This window comes from Aptenodytes forsteri, unplaced genomic scaffold, assembly GCF_000699145.1.
Source record: "Aptenodytes forsteri isolate BGI_AS27 unplaced genomic scaffold, ASM69914v1 Scaffold32, whole genome shotgun sequence".
Lineage (NCBI taxonomy): Eukaryota > Metazoa > Chordata > Aves > Sphenisciformes > Spheniscidae > Aptenodytes > Aptenodytes forsteri.
Genome location: NW_008795138.1, coordinates 572,904 through 578,510, shown reverse-complemented (window position 1 = coordinate 578,510; position 5,607 = coordinate 572,904). Strand labels below are relative to the sequence as shown.

Sequence of the window (5,607 nt, the reverse complement as noted above, 5' to 3'; positions counted from 1 at the left end):
ACCCCCAGCCTACTCACTGGTGGGGTGGTGTGAGAAGCAGAAAAGGCCTTGACTCTGTGCAAGCACTGCTCAGCAATAATGAAAACATCCCTGTATTAGCAACACTGTTTCCAGCACAAATCCAAAACACAGCCCCATACTAGCTACTATGAAGAAAATTAACTCTATCCCAGCCAAAACCAGCACAACTAGGTTGGGTAGTTTTAAGCTTAGATCGTTCATATTTTATAGAACAAATATTATAGAGAAAAAAATAAAGTAACCAAACCAAAAGAACAAACACCCAGTCTTATTTCAAACTGATTCTTCTTATGAATCCCTTTTAGAGTTATAATTTTCCTTCTTTATAAGGAAAAATTTTTAATCCAAAATGTTTCTTTTTTTTTGGTTAATTTAAAATGAGTTTCTAAACAGACAAACAAACAGACAAAAAAAACCCCACAAACAACTCTATGCTAAGATGCAGAAGGGAACCCCGAAATTTAGAATTTTCTAAAATCTTTCCATATTGTACTTGGACTATTGGTATTATTTACTAAATTGCATGTATAGAAATTATGAATCTATTGAAAATTATTCACAGACTTACCTCCTAATGAAAAAGTAGTTGTCTGAATTTTGTACAAGGGTATAAATAAAAGGAGGCTAATATAATGTTTCTACCAAGTATCTTGCAATCATGGGAAGTGAAATCATTTTAAGGAGGAATTATCACATTTGCTATATGTTCCATGAGAATAAGAACAACTGTCCCTTTCTGACATTGCCCTACTGGGTGACAGAATATTACGCGATCCTGAAATGCTGTCTGTGACTATTAAACTCTACAATCCTATTCTTACAGGTCACTGAAAACCCTTTGAGATGTTTTGTTATATTTCAGCCACAGACAAATGAAGCAGAAAATGACTGTTAGAGACTTGTCAATTAAAGAAGGAAAAAATCTTCTTTGCCTTTTCTGCCCTTGTTGTGACAGATTTACTTTTGTTTCTCTAATAGAGGATTTTTTTTTTTCATAATTTAAAAGACTGAAGCTTATATGCGGAAATGAAACCCTCAGTTTTGAACAAGGGAATAGAATTTCTACTTAGTACAAGCATAAGAGATTTGCTAAAATATTTTTTCAGTCCTCTCAGTGGTAGTGTTTTACCTCTAAATTGTGTTGCCTGATGCATTAAGGAGTAAGGTACATGTGCTCTGTGCAGTTGCTTTGAATCTTTGACATACAAGTAAGCATTTTAAAAAACATACCTTGGGCCAATATCTATCCACTGCTTATCTTATCGGGACATGCACAATACTAAACTACAATCCACACATGAACTGCAAACAAAAAATACTTGTATGGATGGAGAAAAATACTCCTCTCCTCTCCTCTCCTCTCCTCTTTCAAATTTTCTGAGTCACTAATTTATAACACATTATATTTTTAGTAAATTCTCTCTTCTCCTCTCCTCTCCTCTCCTCTCCTCTCTTCTCCTCTTTCAAATTTTCTGAGTCACTAATTTATAACACATTATAAGCTATTTTTAGTAAAAAAACCCAACAAAATAGATATTGCTAGTGTAACCCATTCCCATGAACTGCAGAAGTAGCTCACAGTTCATTATTTATGTTTTCTTAATATGGAAAAACCCTAAGCTTTCCAGCTTTCCAGCTTTCCAGCTTGGGTGCATAGACTTGGGACTTAGGGCCTAATGATTGAGGTTGGGGTACAGCTTCCATCCTGATTTTGAGCATGGGTTGAATATGATCTCTGTGATATGATCTTTACACTGCTAAGTGCCATGAAATTGTCTGGTTTACCAGTTCCCTTTAGAGTGAAGAGTATTTTTGGCCCCAAGTTCACTCTTACTTGCCATGTCTAAAGAAGAACATTCCTGGAAGTATTTCTTCTAAATCATCTTCGTGCTAGATAACACTGCGGTCACAAGTCCATGTACAAGAAATTTCTTTTCTCACAAAGTAAGGCTTGGGGGATACTAAAAACAGCTACTGCAAGGTCAAGTTTCCATAGTTTCCTACCTGCTCTCCCCTCTACAATGTGTTCCATGCACCAGTGCACCAAAACTGTGTCTAACAGGAGACTATAGGATTCATCAAGAGGAAAAAGTATTCCTTTCCACGTCTGATTATGTGTATTTTCTCATATATGTTTGAAAATACTGTGATACTTTGCAGATGAAAGTCTCACTAGAGAAGTTCCACTGAAAACATGAAGTACAAGTGACAGATTTTAGTCTGTTTTCAAGAAACACAAACTAACTATAAGCAAGAATTACATACACAGTTTTCTCTGCTCTTTCAAAAACCAGAATGGCAGAAAGAAACCTAGTTTCTTGCAACAGGCAACTATCTGTTTCTCCTCACTTCAGCCCATTTCTATCCCACTGAGGTTATGTGGATCCATTATCTATACATATTCTGTATTAAGATATCTGTGTTCTGCATGTTTTTCTATCAGAGTGAGGAAATTATTTAATAATACTGCCTAGAGCTTTCCATTTAAATTTTCATTGCACCTGGGAAAGCTGCTAAGTGAACGAACATTGACTTTCTGAGATAAAAATAAACCTATAGTGCTTTAATTTTTTTGGCAGAGAACCAGCATTTCATAATTTCATCCTTTTAGTTTGTTATGGGCTCTAACTCAACTTTAATGATCTGAGTCAATGAAATGATAAAATCCCAGCTTCACTTCAGCTTTTTTGCTTTTTAATAGTCAGAATTATTGGTTCATACACAGGTTTTCCCATCTGCAGGTCAGACACTGTCAAATTGCTGAGACTAGGGTATGTGTTTGTTACTTCGGCACAAGTGGACAGATAGATTTCTGTATTTGAATTATCAAAAGACTGATGATTGTATTACTAGTGACATAGCAAGGTTCATGATTTTGTCATTTGCAAAAGAAAGATGACCATATGGTCATCTGCCAGGTTTTTTATTTGCTTACTTCTTAGGTACTGTCACCTGTATGTTTAGCACAGAAGAAAGCAGTTTTATCAGAACCAAAATGGACAGTCTGGGAGTGGTGTTTGAGGAACTGATGAACATTTATACAGAGGTGAGGAAAGTGAAGGAGATGATAATTCATTGAATATTACGGTTTGAATTATGCTTGTTTAGCAAATGTGATAGAAATAATGGAAATGCCTAATATTTCAGTTAGATAGAAAAAACAGTTAAGAGGAAAGCATGGAATAAACCTGTTTTGCACTCAAAATTGAGAGGGAAAGTGTAGTTGTCAAAATTTACTTCCCGTGACTCATTTTTTTCCTTTTCATCAAATTAGGGGTAGAGGGGAAGGGTAGGAGTAGAGGGGAAGGGTCACCTCCCTCGCCCTGCTGGCAACCATCTTCCTAATGAAGCCCAGAAGTCTGTTGGCCATCTTTACCACAGGGGCACATTACTGTCTCATGTCCAACTTGGTATCCAACAGGACACCCAGGGCCTTCTTTGCAAAGCTGCTTTCCACCTGTCAGTCCCCAGTGTGTCCAGGTGCATGAGGTTATTCCTTCTCACAGGCAGGACTTTACATTTACGGAGAGGGTGGTCAAACACTGGAACAGGCTTCCTAGAGAGGTGGTCGATGGCCCATGCCTGTCAGTGTTTAAGAAGCATTTGGACAATGCATTTAATAACATGCTTTAACTTTTGGTCAGCCCTGAGGTGGTCAGGCAGTTGGACTAGATGATTGTCCCTTACAACTGAACTAGTCTAGTCTAATCTAGTCTCTTCCATTCCGTTCCATTTCCTTTTGTTGAACTTCATGAGGTTCCTGTCAGCCCATTTCTCCAGCCTGTTGAGGTTCTTCTGAACAGTAACACAAACAACTGATGTATCAACCACTCCTCCCAGTTTTGTATCACCTGCAAACTTGCAGAGAGTGCACTCTGTCCCATCATTCAGGACATTAATGAAGAGGTTAACTGTACTGGCCCCAGTATCAACTCGGGTACACCACTATCAACTTACCTCCACCTCAACTTTGTGCTACCAGTTGCAACCCCTTGAGCCCAGCCATTCAGCCAGTTTTAATCCACCTCACTGTCCACTTATCTAGTCTGCACCTCTAATCTGGCCTTTCAAAGGTAATCAAGAGTGGCCTCACAAAGACATCAGCCAGCTCCTTCAGCACCCGTGGGTGCAACCCATCAGGTCCCATGGACTTGTGTACGTCAAGTTTGTTTAAATGTACTCTAACTTGATCCTCCTCTACCGAGGTTAAGTTCTTCCTTGCTCCAGACTTTCCCACTGGTCTTAAAAGCCTGGGATTCCTGAAGGCTGCTTTTACCAGTAAAAACCAAGGCAAAGAAGGCCTTGACTACCTCAGCCTTTTCAAGGGCTTCTGTCTCCAGGTACCATTCCCATTCAGCAGTGATCACTCAAATTTCCTTTAGTTGCTGTAGAGATCCTTTCTGTTGCCCTTCACATCCCTTGCCATGTTCAACTCCAAATGGGCTTTGTATTTCCTAACCTCATCCCTGCCTGCTCAGAGACATATGCCTCCATATGCCTCCTGGGACATCTGTCCCTCCTTCCACTTTTTGAATGCTTCCTTTGGGGATTTGAATACAGTCAGGAGCTCCTTGTTCAGCCGTGCAGGCCCCCTGCCACCTTTGCTTGGCTTCCTGCACATGGGGATGGACCATTCTTGACCTCAGGGAAGATGATCCTTGAAAATCAACCAGGTCTCCAGAATCCATCCTCTTTCCATGCCTACATCCCCTGGGATTCTTCCAAGCAGGTCCCTGAACAGGCCAAAGTCTTCTCCACTTCTAACTGGAACTTCCTTTCTTGCAACTTGTGTCCATTTTCTCCTGTCTTATTATTATCCATCTCCAAAAAGAGTCTGGTGCATCTTCTCTACAATTCCCAATAAGCAGTTGTTGACAGCTTTTTGTTCTCCAGGCTGAACAAGCCCAGTTCCCTCAACTCAGCCTTTCCTCATACATCATATGCTTCAGTCCCCCTTACCTTCTTGGTGGCCCACCCCTGGGCTCACTCCAGTATACCAATGTCTTACTTGGAGTGGGGAACACCAAACTGGACACAGCAGTCCGAACATAGTCTCACAAGTGTCAAATAGAGAAGAGAAATCATCTACCTCAACCTGCAGGCCACACAGCCCAGTATGCACTTACCATTCCTTGCTGCAAAGCAAAGTATGAAGGAAAGAGTTAGCAGCATGGGCAACAAACAGGAGGATCAGGAAGCTGTTGTGCAGCTGGAAAACTATGATATAGTTGCAATCACAGAAACATGGTGGTATGACTCGCACAACTGGAGTGCTGCAATGGATGGCTATAACCTCTTCAGAAGGGATAGGCAAGGAAGGAGAGGCAGTGGGGTAGCTCTGTATGTTAGGTTGTGTTTTGACTGTCTAGAGCTTGATGATGGTGATGAAAGGATTGAGTATTTATGGGTAAGAATCAGGAGAGAGGCCAACAAGGCAGGTATCATGGTGGGAGTCTGTTACAGACCACCCAACCAGGATGGAGAGACAGATGAAATATTATATAAGCAGCTGGGAGAAATCTCATGATCACTAGCCCTTGTTCTCATGGGGGACTTCAACTTACCAGATGTCTGCTGGAAATACAA

General features: G+C 40.4%; 1 protein-coding gene across 1 annotated transcript in view; it reads left to right on the top strand.

Annotated features, from left to right (window-relative positions):
• The window catches only part of GPC6 (glypican 6), a 574,538-nt gene that overhangs the window by 292,149 nt on the left and 276,782 nt on the right, over nt 1-5,607 (top strand). The window lies entirely within an intron of this gene.